Raw genomic sequence first — 19,623 nt, forward strand, 5'->3', positions numbered from 1 at the left:
AGTATTTGATGCTTTTGCTTTATTTTCATAGCTGACAACAAACATGCAGTTCACTAGATCTTTCTGAGCCCAACATCTTCTCTAAAAAGTGGGTGAATTGGGCTGGGTGTAGTGGCTCACACCTGCAATCCCAGCCCTTGGGAGGCTGAGACAGGAGGATTACTTAAGCCCAGGAGTTCGACATTAGCCTGGGCAACATAAGGAGACCCTGCCTTTACAAGAAATAGAAAAAATATTAGCTGGGTGTGGTGGCACACACTGGTGGTCCCTGCTACTCAGGAGGCTGAGGCAGGAAGATTGCTTGAGCCTAGGTTGAGACTGCAATGAGCTGTGATTGCACTGCTCTCTAGCCTGGGTGACAGAGCAAGACACCCTATCTCAAAAAAAAAAAAAAAAAAAAAAAAAAGAAAAAAACCATGGGTGAAATGCACATTGATGGTGCAGACGACAGATTTTTGGAATTTTTAGGCTGAGCCAGAAGAAGGGTGTTGACGAGGGTATCACTGGGGCCAGCACCTGTCCCTGATTCTGGACAGTGGCAACCCAGCACCTCCCAGGCAGTCTCCCACTACCAGATGGAGAAAGGATGGGACTGTGCAGTGACGCTGTGGGTGCTGTGTGATCCCATCTTGACTGGTCAGAAAACTCCTCGGAACTGAGACCAAAACGCCATGACAGAATTGGGCAGGGAACGATACTTTCTGGTCTAAAGCAGGATATTTTGCAATTGTGGTGACACGTTTTGCAACAGAGGCTGTTCTGAGGCAGGACTTCTGGAAGGCAGTGTTTTGATGCCACTTTGGACTTTCTAGGGCAAGGCAGGCTCACAAAGCTTTTGTTTGGAGGGGTTCCGGTAATTTCTCAGAGTGAAAATAGAATTATTGCCCTTGTAATGTCATTCAAATGTTTAATAATCAAAGTGGAATGGTCATGGGCTCTCTTGTGTGCCCCTGCCATTGGATGTGTGACCTTATTTGGGGGGACATGGCAAATCTAAACCCTACGAAGCTGCTGCAAAGGGTCCACTCTCTGCTGTTATTCCTGGGAAATGTGTGGCTCGGACACCACGACCTTCACTCCAGTCCTGGTCACCTGGGGTTTCACTTTCTATGGCATTCACTTCTGCACATTTTGGGATTTCAAAAAATGAAGATTGTATTACATTCGTAATGAGCAAAAAAGATAGCTTTAAAAAGTGTTTCAGGCCGGGTGCGGTGGCTCACGCCTGTAATTTCAACACTTTGGGAGGCCGAGGCGGGTGGATCACTTGAAGTCAGGAGTTTAAGACCAGCCTGGCCAACGTGGCAAAACCTCGTCTCTAATGAAAATACAAAACTTAGCCAGGCGAGGTGGCACGCACCTGTAATCCCAGGTACTCTGGAGGCTGAGGCAGGAGAATTGCTTGAACCCGGGAGGCGGAGGTTTCAGTGAGCCAAGGTTGCACCACTGAACTCCAGCCTAGGCAATAGAGCATGATTCTGTATTTAAAAAAAAAAAAAAAGTCTTTCAGAATTAGCTTAACTTCTAAGGGAGTATCAGTCCTGTGCCCCTAAACCATCATGATAAAGGAGGTATATAGTATGTATGCATTTATTTATTTATTTATTTTATTTTGAGACGGAGTCTCACTCTATCACCTGGGCTGGAGTACAGTGGCAAGATCACGGCTCACCGCAACCTCCGCCTCCTGGGTTCAAGCGATTCTCCTGCCTCACTCTCCCGAGTAGCTGGGATTACAGGCGCCCGCCATTACGCCCAGCTAATTTTTTTGTATTTTTAGTAGAGACAGGGTTTCACCATGTTGGCCAGGCTGGTCTTGAACTCCTGACCTTGTGATTCACCTGCCTTAGCCTCCCAAAGTTCTGGGATTACAGGCGTGAGCCACTGTGACCAGCCAACTATTTTTTTTATAGATGACGAAATGTAGGCTTAGAGGTAGGATGACCAACACGTTTTGCTTAGGAGCAAAACCCAATGTGCCCAGTCTTAGCACTGAAAGCCTAGTTCTGGGAACGACCTCAGTCCTGGGAAATTGGAACAATTGCCCACCCTGTATAGATGGGTTACTTGACATACTGAATACATGTCTAGCTAGGAAGAGGCACCACAGGGCCATTAATTTACTCATAGAGCACCTGCTGTATGCCAGATGCTCTTCTAGGTACTATGGATACAGAACTGAACAGGAAAAAATTTCTCGCAGAGCTCACATTCTTTTTTTTCTGATATAAATGCCCTTCAGAAGAAGCCACATTCTTTTTTTTTTTTTTTTTTTTGAGATGGAATTTCACTTTGTCGCCCAGGCTAGAGGGCAGTGGCGCAATCTCACCACTACAACCTCTGCCTCCAGTGTTCCAGTGATCCTCCTGCCTCAGCGTCCCAAGTAGTTGGGATTATAGCCACCCACGACCATGCCTGGATAATTTTTGCATGTTTAGTAGAGACTAAAATGTACCATGTTGGCCAGGCCGGTCTCGAACTCCCAGCCTCAAGTCATCTATCCACTTCAGCCTCCCAAAGTGCTGGGATTACAGGCGTGAGCTACTGCGCCTAGCCAAAAGCCCACATTCTTATAGGAAAGTGTGAATTGATATAAACAAACAAATACACAATGTATCAGGGAGTGATAAATTGGGGGAAAAAACAGCAGAATAATAGTTTTAGTGAGTACAGGGGATTGGTTTCATATTTTATTTTTTATTTTTATTTATTTATTTTGAGACAGTCTCACTCTGTCACCCACGCTGGAGTGCAGTGGCACGATCTTGGCTCACTACAACCTCTGCCTCCGAGATTCAAGTGATTCTCCTGTCTCAGCCTCCCAAGTAGTTGGGATTACAGGCGCACACCACCATGCCTGGCTAATTTCTGTATTTTTAGTAAAGATGGGGTTTCACCATGTTGGCCAGGCTGGTCTCGAACTCCTGACCTCAAGTGATCCGCCTACCTTGGCTTCCCAAAGTGCTGGGATTACAGGCATGAGCCACTGTGCCCCCGGTTTCACATTTTTTTTTTTTTTTTGAGACGGAGTCTCGCTTTGTCGCCCAGGCTGGAGTGCAGTGGCCGGATCTCAGCTCACTGCAAGCTCCGCCTCCCGGGTTCACGCCATTCTCCGGCCTCAGCCTCCTGAGTAGCTGGGACTACAGGCGTCCGCCACCTCGCCCGGCTAGTTTTTTGTATTTCTTAATAGAGATGGGGTTTCACCGTGTTAGCCAGGATGGTTTCGATCTCCTGACCTCGTGATCCGCCCGTCTCGGCCTCCCAAAGTGCTGGGATTACAGGCTTGAGCCACCGCGCCCGGCCGGTTTCACATTTTAATAGGGCACTTGAAGAAGGCTTTTGTGCTTGAACAGAGACCCAAAGGAAAAGGAGTAAGCCAGGTATTCATTTTGAGGATGAGCAGTCTTTGCCTATTTACAGAGTGCAAAAGGGGTAACTTTGTGCTTAGTGTTTGAAGAAGAGTGGTGGCTGGAGCAGAAGCAGGGAGGAGTGGATGGAGGGGTTAGAGAGGGAACTGGGGTCGCCTATCAAGTAGGAGGGCTCCCAGGACACAGCAAGGACTTGGCTCTTACTCTGAGATGAGGGGACACTGGAGAGTTTGAGTAAAGCAGTGACATGATTGGAGTTACGCTTTAAAAAAACACCCTGGGCCGGACGCGGTGGCTCACACGTGTGATCCAGCACTTTGGGAAGCTGAGGCAGGTGGATCACCTGAGGTCAGAAGTTCAAGATCAGCCTGGCCAACATGGTGAAACCCCGTCTCTACTGAAGATACAAAAATTTGTTGAGTGTGGCGGCGATGCGCCTGTAGTCCCAGCTACTCGGGAGGCCGAGGCAGGAGAATCACTTGAACCTTCGAGGCGGAGGTTGCAGTGACCCGTGATCGCACCACTGCACTCCGGCCTGGGTGAAAGAGCGAGAATCTTGTTTCCGGGGAGGGGAGGGGCTCTGGCTTCCATAAGAGACAAAAGAGGAGAAAGGTGAAAACAGGAGAAAGCAATCTATTGTCAAAACGCAGGAAAATGACTGCAGGGCCCTGAGCCAGTGTGGAGGCAGAAGGGTCAGATTCTGGGTAATTTTGAAGGCCAGGCTGACATGATATGGATACATTGTATACTGAGGGGTGTGAAGAAGCATCTAGGACACCTGTTCCTGGCCAGATTTTACAAAGGGCCCTTGTTGCTACCTTAAGGAGTTCGTGTTGAATCCTGCAGGCAGCTAAGAGTTTCTGTAGGATCTCCTTAATTTGGACCAACCCACCTGCCTATCCCAGCCCAGATTAATGAGATTTGCTGCCCAGGCCCCTACGCACAGATAACCATATTTGTAACTGATCTTTCTGACGGCACCTCCTGAGCAGGATGGAAACGGAGGGAGAGGAAGTAGGGTGTGGCAGGTGGCCTTACCTCTGCTTAAGGGCTGCAGTCATGGGGATCTGAATAGATCCCCACACCACTCACCAATGAGTTTCATTTGGAACGCGGTAACGTTAAACAAGAGGGTTTTAAAAAATAAAGGCCTACACAGATTATTTATTCTGATTATTAAATCTAGGTGGAGAGTACGTGGGTATTCATGTTACTCCCTCAACTTTCCTGTACTTAAAAATCTTATAAAGGCCGGGCGTGGTGGCTCACGCCTGTAATCCCAGCACTTTGGGAGGCCGAGGCGGGCGGACCACGAGGTCAGGAGATCCAGACCATCCTGGCTAACATGGTGAAACCCCGTCTCTACTAAAAAAAAAAAAAAAAAAAAAAAAAAAATACAAAAAATTAGCTGGGCATGGTGGCGGGCGCCTGTAGTCCAAGCTACTTGGGAGGCTGAGGCAGGAGAATGGCGTGAACCCGGGAGGCGGAGCTTGCAGTGAGCAGAGATCTGCGCCACTGCACTTCAGCCTGGGAGACAGGGCGAGACTCCGTCTCAAAAAAACAAAAAAAAAACAAAAAAACTTACAAAAACTTTAAAACGCTCTGTCCTACCAATGCAATATTTATAGGGACATGACTAGCAGCCAGGCTTTGGACACGCAGTCCCCGGCCACCAGAGGGCTGACAGGCTAGCAAAAGGGACAGAAAAATAACAAAACTGTGTCTGGAAGGCAACTACCCCCCTTGTTTTTCCTTTTCTTCTGTTTGTTTTTTGAGACGCAGTCTCACTCCGTCGCCCAGGCTGGAGCGCAGTGGCACGATCTTAGCTCACTGTAACCTCTGCCTCCTCGGTTCAAGCGATTCTCCTGCCTCAGGTTCCTGAGTAGCTGGGACTACAGGCGCCTACCACCACGCCCGGCTAATTTTTGTAATTTTTAGTAGGGACGGGGTTTCACCCTATTAGTCAGGCTGGTCTCTAACTCCTGACCTCGTGATCCGTCCGCCTCGGCCTTCCAAAGTGTTGAGATTACAGGCGTGAGCCACCGCGCCCGGCCCTGTGTTTTCTTACCAAGAAGCAGCACTGACACTCTCTCCTTTGGGGCTCCGTTTGCTGAATCCTGCCGTCTAAGGCGCTTCCCACTTCCCTTCCCTGCCCCCTGCTGCTGTCATTCCCACGCATCACCCTGTTTTGCAACTGCTTGTTTATGAGTCTGTAAGCCACGAAGTGGTGGGAAATACGAGATTCAAGTATCTGGTGGCCGTGTGACGTGGGTAAGTAACTCGATTTTTCTCAGCTTCCGTTTCCTATCAAATGGGTTGTTCTGGGAATTCGGGGAAGTAACAGTCCCGGGCACCGCGGGAGGAACCGCCAGCTGCGTCCTCGGACGTCCCCAGAGCCCGGGGCGGCGCCTGGCATGACTGTCAGGAGCGCCTCTGTGGAGAGGACAGTGAATCCCGACCCGGCACAGCCGTCCCCTCCAGGACCCCTCCCGCCGACGCCCCGCGGACCCCACGCCCGAGCGGAAGTCGGCGCCACTCCGGGGGTCTCCGGCCCGGCCTCTCCTCCCTGGCCCGGCGCCCCGAGGGGAAGCGGCCTGGGGGAGGAGACCTGCAGGAAGAGCGGCCGAGGATAAAGAGGAACTGTCCGCAGTGCGCCCGGACTCGGAGAGGCGCTAGGGTCTAGCGAGACCCGACCCGCGCGCAATTTCCGCCGGGGTCTCGGGCTGCCTGCGGGACGGAAGGGACCCAGGGCGGCTTCTGCCGAAAACGTGTCTTCTGCTGAGGGGCCCACAGAAGGCGCGACAGACACTCCACTATGACCCTGACGCCCCGCCCTCACGCACGCACATGCGCGGAACACTCCCAGAAACACATCTCCCAGAGTGCCCCGGGAGCACGCGAGCCAATTGGAGGGCGGATAAGCGGGGGCCCACGTCTCCCAGAGGTCTCCGGTTCGCGGCTTCGTTGGTCTGATTGGCAGCCGCGACAGCCTATAGCGGCTTTTCGCCGGAGGGGCCGAGCGTCCTTTACCGGGAAGGAGCAGCTGTTGTCGCTGGTATCCCGGGAGCGGCGCTGGGAAGTGGAGTCGTCGAATTTCCGGACGGCCCGCGGCCCACGGAGATGGGACGTCCTGGGGCTGTGCTGACCCCAAAATCTTTCCACCCGTTATTAGCCTGTCGCCCTTTTTCGTTCATGTTTACAACAAATATTTTACGAGCGCCTACTGTGTCCCACTTACCGTGCCACGTGCGAGTATGCACGTGTCAGGCAAGATCCCTGTTCCAAAGAGGCCGAGAACAAATAAATGGTAATTACCAGTTATAACAAAGCTGTGAAAGGAACAGATATTTCAGCCTAACAGCAGCACTGCCGTTTTCTCATTTATAATTAGCAGAGGCAGGCTAGAGCAAGGATTCTCAAACTCTGCCCCCTCAGAACCCTAGAGTACAGTTTCTGAAACTTGTTTTTTGCTTTTGAACAAATCTAGTAACATGCTATGAGCGGAGAGGTAATGGTTTGGCTCAAAGAAGGCACATGTATCTGGTTTCTTATTTCAGGAGCTTCATAGGCATAGACCTCCCTCCTTCCCTTCCCTCCCCCCCAACTAATGCCAAATCAGCCACTACTTTTTAACTGTTTTACATATTGAACTGTCAAGAAAGAGTTCCTTTGATCCAAGTGTATTGCAGCCCACGAAAAAGCTTGGAAACCCAGCTAGATGGTCTGTTTTTCTAGTTCCTACGTTCGATTTAAGTCCTACCCATCAAGACTACTGTCTTCAGGTAAGCATATCGAGGCCGTATTCACCTTCATGGTAGTCTCAGGGACACTTTCTTACACAAATGATGGTAATCATCCTAGATCATTTCCCTGCCTGCCACACTTGCCAGTTAGTTAGAAACTGTAAACCACTTAAATGTCTGTTACCAGGGCACTGGCTGAATAAGTTTTGGTGAATCCATTCCTTGGACTACACAGCATCCACTGAAAACAGTGCGGTGAATTTCTTTTGTTGTTGTTGTTTTTGTATTTTTTGAGACGGAGTCTCACTCTGTCGCCCAGGCTGGAGTACAGTGGCGCGATCTTGGCTCACTGCAAGCTCTACCTCCTGGGTTCACGCCATTCTCTCACCTCAGCCTCCCCAGCAGCTGGGACTACAGGCGCCCATCACCGCGCCCGGTTCCTTTTTTGTATTTTTAGTAGAGACAGGATTTCACCGTGCTAACCAGGATGGTCTCCATCTCCTGACGTGTGATGTGCTCGCCTCGGCCCCCCAAAGTGCTGGGATGACAGGCGTGAGCCACCATGCCCGGCCCCAGTGCGGTGAATTTCTGTGTTCTAATGTGCAAAGATGGTCTACGTATTATTCAGTGGAAAAAGCACGTTTGCAGTAAAGTTCAGATAGTATGATCCAATGTTTGTAAATAAGAGAAAAAATATTGTTAAAATTTAAGTATCTGGAGCGAAATGCAAGAAATAAACACGACTATCTCTCAAGAGTAGAATTGGGGGTAGGAGTTGGCCTTTTCCCTCTATGTCGTCTATACGTTTTAATTTTTTTTTTTTTGAGACAGAGTCTCACGCTGTCACCCAGGCTGGAGTGCAGTGGCGCAATCTCGGCTTACTACAACCTCTGCCTCCTGGGTTCAAGCAATTCTCTGCCTCAGCCTCCCAAGTAGCTGGGATTACAGGTGTGTGCCACCACGCCCAGCTAATTTGTTGTATTTTTAGTAGAGACGGGGTTTCACCATGTTGGCCAGGCTGATCTTGAACTCCTGACCTTGTGATCCACCTGCCTCAGCCTCCCAAAGTGCTGGGATTATAAGCGTGAACCACTGCACCTGGCCCGGATAATTTAAAGAAATACAAAGTGTAACATCTGTAAATTTGTTTAAAGTTTGCAGTGAGGAAGATCTTTCTAACCAAGACAAAAAAGCTGAAAAAGTTTAAAAATTCAGTTAAATAGAAAAATTAGAAAACTTCAGTATGACAAAAACAGCCATGAATACAGTTAAAAGGCCACAATGTAGGGAGACTCCATATCTACCCTCCACCACAAAATTAACTGGCCATGGTGGCGTGTGCCTGTGGTCCCGGCTACTCAGGAGGCTGAATTGGAAAGATCGCTTGAGCCTAGGAGGTCAAGGCTGCAGTGAGCTGTGATTGCACCACTGTACTCCAGTCTGGGTGATGGAGCAAAACCCTGTCTCAAAAAATAAAAATTAAAAAGGTGACAGAGAAAGTATTTGTACATATAATAATACCTGAAATGTTAAAGTACTACAATTTTTTTTAATGCTCAAAGGCTTAAATAGGCAACTCATGGCTGGGCGTGGTGGCTCATCCCTGTAATCCTAGCACTTTGGGAGGCTGAGGCGGGTGGATCATGAGGTCAGGAAATCGAGACCATCCTGGCTAACATAGTGAAACCCTGTCTCTACTAAAAATACAAAAAATTAGCCAGGCATGGTGGCATGTGCCTGTAGTCCCAGTTACCTGGGAGGCTGAGGCAGGAGAATTGCTTGAACCCAGGAGGTGGAGGTTGCAGTGAGCTGAGATCCTGAAATGCACCACTGCATTTCAGCCTGGGCAACAGAGTGAGACTCTGTCTCAAAAAAAAAAAAAAAAATGCAACTCAGAGAAGAAATACAAAGTACCACGTGAAAAGATGCTCAGTCTGCTAGTAATCAGAAGCATGACAAGCAACAAGGGGATATTACTTTTTTAAAAATAGAGGCAGAGTCTTGTTATGTTGCCCAGGCTGGTTTAGAACTCCTGGGCTCAAGCAGTCCTCCTGCCTTGGCCTTCCAAAAGTGCTGGGATTACAGGCCTCAGCCACCACCCCCAGATGAGGGGACATTATTTTTCACCCACTATATTGTCACAAATTAATATGATTGCCACAGTTACCTTTAATGAGCATGCAGACATAGAAGCACTTTCACATCTCAAGTTAGGAGTTAAATTTGTGAAGCCTTTTTTTTTTTTTGTGATGGAGGTTCACTCTGTCACCCAGGCTGAAATGCAGTGGTGCAATCTCCGCTCCCTGCAACCTCTACCTGTGAGGTTCAAGTGATTCTCCTGCCTCAGTCTCCCGAGTAGCGGGGATTACAGGCACCCGCCACCATGCCTGGCTAATTTTTGTATTTTTAGTAGAGATGGGGTTTCACTACATTGGCCAGGCTGGTATCAAACCCCTGACTTTAGGTGATCTGCCCGCCTTGGCCTCCCAAAGTGCTAGGATTACAGGTGTCAGCCACCACTCCTGGCCTGTGAAGCTGTTTTGGAAGGCGATTTGATGCAAGTTTTCAAAATTAAAAATGCACAAGCCTAGGCCAGGCACGGTGGCTCATGCCTGTAATCACAGTACTTTGGGAGGCCGAGGTGAGCAGATCACTTCATCCCAGGAGTTTGAGAACAGCCTGGGCAACAAAGTGAGGCCTCGTTGCTATAAGAAATAAAAAATTAGCTGGGTGCCACATGACTGTGGTCCCAGCTACTCTGAAGGCTGAGGTGGGAGGACTGCTTGAGTTCAGGAGGTCAAGGATGCAGTGAGCCAAGATTATGGCACTGCACTCCAGCCTGGGCGACAGAGCGAGAACCTGTCTCAAAAAAAAAAAAAAAAAAAAAAGAAAGCACAAGGCTTTTGCTTCAGTGATTCCATTACTAAGACTATATCAAATGTACACAAATATGCATGTTTGAAATGTTCATTGGAGTATTGGTTGTTAAAGGAAACAATTGGAGACAATCTAAATGGGGAGATAGTCAATACAGCTGTGGTATATGCATAGTATGCATGCTATACAGTTGTTTAGAGTGGCAATGGCCTATTCATCTGGAACTAGATAGATATCAAAGGCACACTGCTAATATTTAAAAAGAAGATCTGCAAAATACGTATAGCATGATATGTACATATAATTCATATAGGTACATGAAGTTCCTCAGGAGGCTGGGAGGATGCACAGCATGGAGACATTAGGTAGGGGTGATGGAAAAGTCCCTCTTTTTTTTTTTTTTTTTTGAGACAGAGTCTCGCTTTGTTGCCCAGGCTGGAGTGCGGTGGCGTGATCTCAGCTCACTGCAACCTTCACTTCCTAGGTTCAAGCAATTCTCCTGCCTCAACCTCCCAAGTAGCTGGGATTACAGGCGCCCGCCACCACGCCCAGCTAATTTTGGTATTTTTAGTAGAGACGGGGTTTCAGCATGTTGGCCAGGCTGGTCTCGAACTCCTGACCTAAAGTGATCCTCCCCACTTGGCCTCCCAAAGTGCTGGGATTACAGGCATGAACCACTGTGCCCAGACCCTCATTTTGTTTGTATACATCTATATTCATTGAATCTTCTACAAGGTTTATTCATGCATGCCTGTTGTTCCACTTATCTATTGTTGCATGAAAAACACCCCACTTAATAGTGTAAAAGAGCAGCCTTTTTATTATGCTCACAACTTGGTGGTCTGATTTCAAGCAAGACACAGAGGCACAACTCATCTCGTTCCACAATGGCTGAATCTTCAGCTAAGGTGGCTCCAACAGCTGGAGAACACTGGAATAGTTAGACTGGGGTTGTATGTCTGGGGTTTCGGTACTTGCTGTCTATAGTTGGATTTCTTTTTCTTTTTCTTTTTTCTAATTAAGACTGAGTTTCACTCTGTCATTCAGGCTGGAGCGCAGTGGTGCGATCTCGGCTCACTGCAATCTCCGCCTCCTGGGTTCAAGCGATTCTCCTACCTCAGCCTCCTGAGTAGCTAGGATTACAGGCACACGCCACCACACCCAGCTAATTTTCTGTATTTTTTGTTTGTGTGTTTGTTTGTTTTGTTTTGTTTTGAGATGGAGTGTCGCTCTGCCGCCCAGGCTGGAGTGCAGTGGCACGATCTCGGCTCACTGCAAGCTCCACCTCCCGGGTTCACGCCATTCTCCTGCCTTAGCCTCCCGAGTAGCTGGGACTACAGGTGCCCGCCACCATGCCCGGCTAATTTTTTGTATTTTTTAGTAGAGACAGGGTTTCACCGTGTTAGCCAGAATGGTCTTGATCTCCTGACCTCTTGATCCGCCTGCCTCAGCCTCCCAAAGTGCTGGGATTACAGGCTTGAGCCACCATGCTTGGCCAGTTTTCTGTATTTTTAGTAGAGATGGGGTTTCACCATTTCGGCTAGGCTGGTCCGGAACTCCTGACCTCAGGTGATCCACGTGCCTTGGCCTCCCAAACTGCTGGCCCTAATTTTTGTATTTTTAGTAGATATGGGGTTTTGCCACATTGGCCAGGCTGGTCTTGAACCCCTCACCTCAAACAATCAGCCCTCCTCAGCCTCGTAAAGTGCTGGGATTACAGGCGTGAGCCACCATGCCTGGCGTATAGATGGATTCCTTGATTCTTCTTCCCTTTGCGTCTGCTGGGGCTGGAATGTCCCAAATTGCTTCTTCACTCATTTGTCTAGTGCTTACGCTGGGATGGCAGAAACAGCTGATGACTGAACATCTGTTTTACTCCATGTGGACAGCTTGGGCTTCCTTACAACATGGCAGTTTCAAGTTAGGCTTTTTATGTAATGTTAAAAAATGAAGACTTTTTCACAAGAAATCCAGCTTGACCTATGATTTATAATAACATTCACTGAAATAGAGCACACCATCCTTCATTTATTTTACCAGTCAAGAAAAATGCACCACCTATTTGGAAATCCTCTATCAAGCCTGTTTTTTCCTTCCAAGTTTCTTATGCCATTACTCAAATTAATATATAGAGCACTAGTTCTCAATTTTGGCTGCATATTAGAATTAATGGGGAGCTTTAAATAGCTGGACTGTGGCCCAGACCACACCTGTAATCCCAGCACTTTGGGAGGCTGAGGTGGGCAGATTGCTTGAGTTCAGGAGTTTGAGACCAGCCTGAGCAACGTAGCAAAACCTGTCCCTAACAAAAATACAGAAGTTATCCAAGTGTGATAGCATGTGCCTGCGGTCCCAGCTATGCAGGAGGATTGCTTTAGCCCAGAAATTCAAGGCAGTGAGCCGTGATTGTGCTACTGCGCTCTAGCCTGGTGACAGAGCGAGACCCAGTCTCAAATAAATAAATAAAAAGCTTGGCCTCAGGCCCAGATGAAACACATTAGAATTTCTAGGAGATGTGGTAACCAAGAATTGGAATTTTGTTGGGGTCCGTGCCAGGGGTGGTGGAGAATGAAAGAACACACAAAAGACAAAGACACACAGAGAACATGGCGGCCGCACTCAGAGCCTCCGCCTCACTTTATTTATACCCCATAAACCCCACATCAGCAGAAAGAATGCAATGCAAAACAAACTTTCTTTTCCCAGATGTAACCTTCTACTCAGTTCCTTGTTTCTATGCTCTTCCTTATCTGCCCGCCTTCTTGGCGCCTACGGGAGTTCATTAAAAGTTCAATTGGAGATACTGTCCTTGAGCCCTATCTATTCTCAGCATACTGTTTTCAAAGGCCCCTGCAGAATTTTATTTTATTTTTTTGAGATAGAATTTCGCTCTTGTTGCCCAGGCTGGAGTGCAATGGCACAGTCTCAGCTCACTACAACCTCTGCCTCCTGGGTTCAAGCAATTCTCATGCCTCAGCCTCCCAAGTAACTGGGATTACAGGTGCCCGCCACCACACCCGGCTAATTTTTCTATTTTTAGTAGAGACGGGGTTTCACCATGTTGGCCAGGCTGGTCTCGAACTCCTGACCTCAGGCGATCCACCCACCTTGGCCTCCCAAAGTGCTGGGATTACAGATGTGAGCCACCACGCTCAGCCAGGAATTGGAATTTTAAAAAGGTCCCCAGGTGATTCTAATGTTGACCAAGGTTTAGACCCTCTGATCTAGATGGTGAGTAACTCTTCCATCACCAGCAGCTTCCAGGAGTGTCTCATTAGTGCACAGCTGCCAAAAGTGACTATGGGCAAAGTAACTGGTTGGCCATGTAGGCCAGGTCACAGAATTGTAGGAAACCTTGACTGATGGTGAAAGACTGCCTCCTGTCTTTCCAGGGCTGACTCCTATTCCCCATGGCACCCTCTTCTGTTTTGAAAGTCGGAAGACCACTGAAGAACCTGCAGCCTTCACTCCCTTGCTACAGCCAGAACGATACATCTTTGCACATAGCAGTTGTGGCCAGTGCTAGGTCTGACTCCTACCCTGCCAGTCCTTTCCTCGTTGAGCAAAATGGTTTTAAGGACAGAAAACATGGCACTTTGAGTAATAACATAAACAAATCGTCTGCTCACTTCCTAGGGGAAGCTCTGAGACCCTACCAACAATCCTTACCCCATTGGAGCTATTTGCTTCGAAGCTTTTCTCTTTAAGAGCAATGAGGGTCAAACATAAGGAAAGCACTTAGGGAAATTTGGCCAACCTTAAATTTCTGGGAGGAAGAAACAGAGGGGTACCCTCAGGAAGGAGGAGGATGGTGGGAGTGTCTGTCTTCACAAGATCTTGACAAATAATACAAGTGACTAGGGATTTCTCCTAGCACATTAGAGCAGGCAGGACAGACAGGAGGACCCACCCCTTATGCTCCCAGCCAACCTCCCTGCAGCAGAACCTACAACCTTCTTCCCCTTTCTGGATAAGATTTGTTTCTGAGGCTGGAGTCAGTGACTTCAAACCAACAGCAAGAGATAACCTTGCTAATTATGCCCCTTTCCTTGATCTTTTTTTGAAATGAAATGGTTCTGTTACCGGTAGAGGGTCTTGACACAAATTGTCCAGGTTCTTGGCGTTTTGAACAAAGAACTGGACAAAATGCACAGCAAAGCAAGGTAAGAATGAATCAACAAAAGCAGAGATTTATTGAAAATACATGCCACAGTGTGGCAGCCAGCCAAGCAGCAGCTTAAGGGCCTGGATGTAGAATCTTCTTGGATCCAAACACCCCCTAGAGGTTTCCCATTGGCCACTTGGTGTTCACTCCACCTAAATTAAGTGGTGTCCCCCAAAAGTGAAGTTACAAAGTTTCGCTTCAGTGGTTGCTTTTTGCAACCAGTCAGAGGTACTTTCAATTTACCATCTGCCGGTCAGAAAGGGTGGGCATTGGCAAAGGGAGTAACCTCTGATCCTTTTGTTACTTATGTGTGGAAAAGTTGGGGTTTTTCTTTTGATTTAGTTCTAGGAAGTCAGGGTGAATTGGCTTTCAGTTCCCTGCCTCCAGACCCTATTCTGCCTCAGTTCAAATACACAAAACCTAACAAATACCTATATGACCACCATCCACAACTAATCAATGGCAGTGTCTATTTGTTTGACTTTTTCCCCCTATTTTACAAGAAGCAAAAGCACCTCTGGACTCTCCACCAGACAGCTATGTGCAGCCACTCCAGCATGATGTTCTCAGGGTAACTAGACTTCTTACACCGGCTCCACGTGCAAGTTCTCCCAGCAAACAAGATAGAGGTTTCAAGGCCTTTTATGACCTCACCCTGGAGGCCACACCGCATCTGTATTTCATTGTATTTCATTGGTAGCAGTCACAAGCCGCCCAGATACAAGGCAGAGGGGACAGATGCCCCACTTCTTGATGGGATGAGTGGCAAAAAACATCTGTGACCATGTTTAAAACCCAGAAGATTTGGCTGTTATAGATTTGTGAAATTTTTAAAAGTTAAAAATTATTTAAAAAAAATAAAACCCAGGAGACAAGGTAGTGGAAGTGTGTCCCTCCCATTCACTGACCAAGGTGAGGGGCCTCTAGTCCTTCGCTGCTGACCGTCAGCTTCCCTTCCTCTTAAAAAGGGGTCCTAACTGGGGAGAGATGGCTGAAGAGTTACCATAAAATACCAAGTAGGAGCCAGGTGCAGTGGCTCACATCTTTAATCCCAGCAGTTTGGGAGGACAAGGTGGGAGGATCACATGAGCCCAGGAGTTCAAGACAAACCTGGGCAACATAGCAAGGCTCTGTCTCTACAAAAAACGAAAAGAGTACAAAGTAGAGCCATTTAGTATGGTTTCATGTTTATTAAAGGTCTTAAGTTTTACATTTTTGAAGTTATCACCAGTAAAATATCCAGCTGTGGTCTTGTGTCTTAAGTTTTAGATTTTTGAAGTTATCACCAGTAAAATATCCAGCTGTGGTCTTGTGTTGAGTGTTGAAGATGTTATCTAAATGCAGATATGTAAAATATACCACAATTTTTGTGCTATTTTAATTTTCTAGGAGCCTTAAAAAAAATGTGTGGCTACTGAAACTGTGCCCCAAAGAGTTAAAGAAATCAGTAACAGAAATTCTTGAGTCTGCAGGATGGCAGATGAGAAACAACTTGCTGGCCAGGTGCAGTGGCTCACGCCTGTAATCTCAGCACTTTGGGAGGCTGAGGTTGGTGGATGACTTGAGGTCAGGAGTTCGAGGCCCGGCATGTTGTTGGGCGCCTGTAGTCCCAGCTGCTTGGGAGGCTGAGGTAGGAAAATCACTTGAACCTGGGAAGCGGAGGTTGCAGTGAGCCTATATCACACTATTGCATTCCAGCCTGGGTGTTGCAGCTAAACTCCTCCTCAAAAAAAAAAAAAAAAAAAAAAAAAAAATGGAAAAGAGAAGAAACAACTTGCTGAAATGCTGACGAAATGCTGAAATTCCTTCCTTATGAGATAGAAGAACAACAAGCAGAAATCTGTTGGAGCTAATAAGGCTGACTGGAGTCTGCACAGAACGAGCTTGCTGACATCACAGCCTGAATTTTCACCACAGGTTTCATGCTGTCCCTGAATTTGCACGAGACCCATTACGTAGCCTGAAGAGAGAACTGTGAAAGCCCAAGGACTTTCCAGACGTCCCCTTTCCTTCCACTAATCACCTACTAATCTCAGAATCCACCACCTGAACCTTTTCTAATAAAAATAACTGCCTTAAAGCCAACACGGGACAGCTTTAAGCTTGATATTCTTGTCTCCTTGTGAGTCGACTTGCAATACAAAGCTTTTCTTTTTTCAGAAACCCAGTGTCATGGTATTAGCTTCTAGGGTATCAGGCTGGAATGCAGTGGTGCGATCATGGCTCACTGTAGCCTCGATCTCCTGGACTCATGCGGTCCTCCCACCTCAGCCTCCCAAGCAACTAGGACCACAGGCATTTGCCACCATACCTGGCTAATTTTTGTATTTTTTTGTAGAAATGGTATCTCACTATGTTGTCCTGGCTGGTCCCATGCTCTTGGGCTCAAGTGATCCTTCTGCCTATGCCTTCCAAAGTGCTGGGAAATGCTTCCTAGACTGGAAATATGGGATGGCTTCCCAGTTGTTAAAACACCCTGATTTGGGAGCTGATTGCTTATAAACACTAAGGAAAAGCTAAGAGCTGAGTTTGCCTTCCCATTCTGTTCTCAGGTTTCTCTCCTTATAGAGAGGTTCTGATCATCTACAAGTTTGGCTAAATCTGGGGTGTTTCTCTACTGATTTCCTAAATGTTTATAGTCTTTTTTTTGTAAAATTGGTGATTCAATTTTATTCTTCTCTGAAGTAACAATAGATGTAGAGTCAGACATTTCTTCTGCTTTGAAGAATCTGCATTTTCTCTCCTGATCTCAAAACCTGTAAGAAAAAGAAATTGCAGATATCACCTTGTCCAAGGAGAAAGAGAGAGGCAGAAAAAAGAGTTGTATTAAAGTAGTAGAGAGAAAATAGAAACTGCTAAATAGAATCCCAAAGGCTTTTATTCCAAGTAAGGCTGAATTTTTCTTTTCTTTCTTCCTGTTTCTTTCCAGTGAACACTCACCTTTCCTGGAGCCAAGTCATTGTTTCTTTCCTTTGGAATCCTGCTATTCCTGCACCCATGGCTCTTCTCTATGCTCCAATGGGAAGTACAGGTCAGGGTTTGGGACTAGATATACTGGTCATAAGAAATACAGGGAACATGATAGTCTGGGTCACACTGATTTTTCCTGAGTTCAGGCTGATTTCCAGAACAGATGGCCTCTCCATATTCATTTCCTTCTAAATTAGGATTATTTCACCTGGAGCCTCTAACAGGCAGTTGGCATTTTTTGAGACATGGTCTTGCAATGTCTCCCAGGCTGGACTGCAGTGGCACAATCTCAACTCACTGCAGCCTTGACCTCCCAGGCTTAAGGGATCCTCCCACCTTAGCTTCTGGAGTAGCTGGGACCACAGACATGTGCTACCATGTCCTGATAATTTAAAAAAAATTTTGTAGAGAGAAGGGCTCTCTCTGTTGCCCAGGCTGGTCTTGAACTCCTGGCTCAAGCAATCTTCTTGCCTTGGCCTCCCAAAGTGCTAGGATGACAGGTGTGAGCCACTGTGCCTAGCATAACAGGCAGTTTTTCAACATTAGAACAAAATCTAGGAGTGCAAAAGGCTTACTGCAAAAATAATAGACAGAACAAAAACAAAATAGGGGGAAGATCCTTTTGTGCTCAATTCAAAGCTATTCTCCAGTCTCTGGGAAGAGGAGTGAATTAATTCTGCTAACGTCAATGCACTGATTTAGTTTTACCTCATTTTTTGAATATTTTGATAATAAAATTATCTAAGTTAGAACCAAAATATCAAGTTAATTGTCCTAAAATTCTGACTATATTAAAACTGAGAACTATTCTCTTATTGAATCCAAGAGAAGAGAGAGGTAAATGTGATAGTTAAACTATGTCCTGGATTAATTTCAGTTAAGAGACTTTCAAATAAGAATTTGTATCTGAGGCCGGGCGCGGTGGCTCAAGCTTGTAATCCCAGCACTTTGGGAGGCCGAGAGGGGCGGATCATGAGGTCAGAAGATCGAGACCATCCTGGCTAACACGATGAAACCCCGTCTCTACTAAAAAATACAAAAAAACTAGCCAGGCGAGGTGGCAGGCACCTATAGTCCCAGCTACTCAGGAGGCTGAGGCAGGAGAATGGCGTAAACCCGGGAGGCAGAGCTTGCAGTGAGCTGAGATCCGGCTGGGCGACAGAGTGAGACTCCATCTCAAAAAAAAAAAAAAAAAAAAAAAAAAAGAATTGGTATCTGAACTGGTTTGGTTGGCAACCAGCAAAAACAATCTTTACACATTTGTTTTAGTTGAAGCCTAGAATTAGATTGTCTTGATATTAACCAAAACAAATATCTAACAGTGTTTCCATCAATCCAGAAAATTAGTAAAATGTTCCCCAGTGTGGTCTCCCACGTGTCCTGCCATGCCTTCCCTGACAAAAGTTTGGGTTGTACCCTCTTTCCAAGTTCTTTCGTCTCCCTCCTCATCTCTGACAGTTTACTCGTCTGAAAAAAAGCAAAACAAAAAACGCCGGGCATGGTGGCTTATGCCTGTAATCCCAGCACTTTGGGAGGCCGAGGTGGGCGGATCACCTGAGGTCGCGAGTTCGAGACCAGCCTGACCAACATGGAGAAACCCTGTCTCTACTAAAAATACAAAATTAGCCGGGCATGGTGGCACATGCCTATAATCCCAGCTACTAGGGAGGCTAAGGCAGGAGATTCGCTTGAACTTGGGAGGTGGAGGTTGTGGTGAGCCGAGATCCGTGCCATTGCACTCCAGCCTGGGCAACAAGAGCAAAACTCCGTCTCAAAACAAAACAAAAATAGGTTGGTAAACAGTGATCTAATATGCAAATAGAGGAATACGTCTAAATACTAACATTATCAAACAATATTAGTAAGACAGTTTGGTTAACGTTAATCCAAAGGAAAATTTAAACTCCAGAACATTTAATCAAAATATAAGTGGAGTAAAATGCATCATATACCTTTTCATGAAGAAAGGTAATATATTTCATATTAATAAAAATAAAATGCATTTCAAATGAAATGCCATTTAAATTTGCTATTTTTTAATGATCAGATTTCAAAGCTAGGAATAGGATCAAAGAGCATGTGGTACAGGTAAAAGAAAACCCTAAGTCCAGTGCTTTGGGAGGCTGAGGCGGGTGGATCACCTGAGGTCAAGAGTTCGAGACCAGCCTGGCCAACATGGCAAAACCCTGTCTCTAATAAAAATACAAAAATTAGCCGGTGTGGGGGTGTGGTGCCTATAATCCCAGCTACTCAGGAGGCTGAGGCAGGAGAATCACTTGAACCCAAGAGGCGGAGGTTGTAGTGAGCTGAGATCCTGCCACTGCTCCAGCCTGGGTGACAGGGCGAGACTCCAGGTACTGTTCTAAGCATCCTGTGTAGCTCAGCTTATTTCTTCCTAACCCAGTGATATGAGGTGAGGTGCGTATAGTATTCCCTCAAAATAGATGAGGAAACTGAGGTTTGGTGAGATTACATAATTTGCCTGAGATTACATAGTAAA

General features: G+C 46.7%; 1 pseudogene; it reads left to right on the plus strand.

The window, feature by feature from the left end:
- Window positions 1–5,189: 5,189 nt before the first annotated feature.
- LOC139359810 (uncharacterized) lies at window positions 5,190–9,956 on the plus strand (annotated as a pseudogene).
- The last annotated feature ends 9,667 nt before the right edge of the window (window positions 9,957–19,623 follow it).

The sequence above is a fragment of the Macaca nemestrina genome, chromosome 18, assembly GCF_043159975.1.
Source record: "Macaca nemestrina isolate mMacNem1 chromosome 18, mMacNem.hap1, whole genome shotgun sequence".
Taxonomy (NCBI): Eukaryota; Metazoa; Chordata; class Mammalia; order Primates; family Cercopithecidae; genus Macaca; species Macaca nemestrina.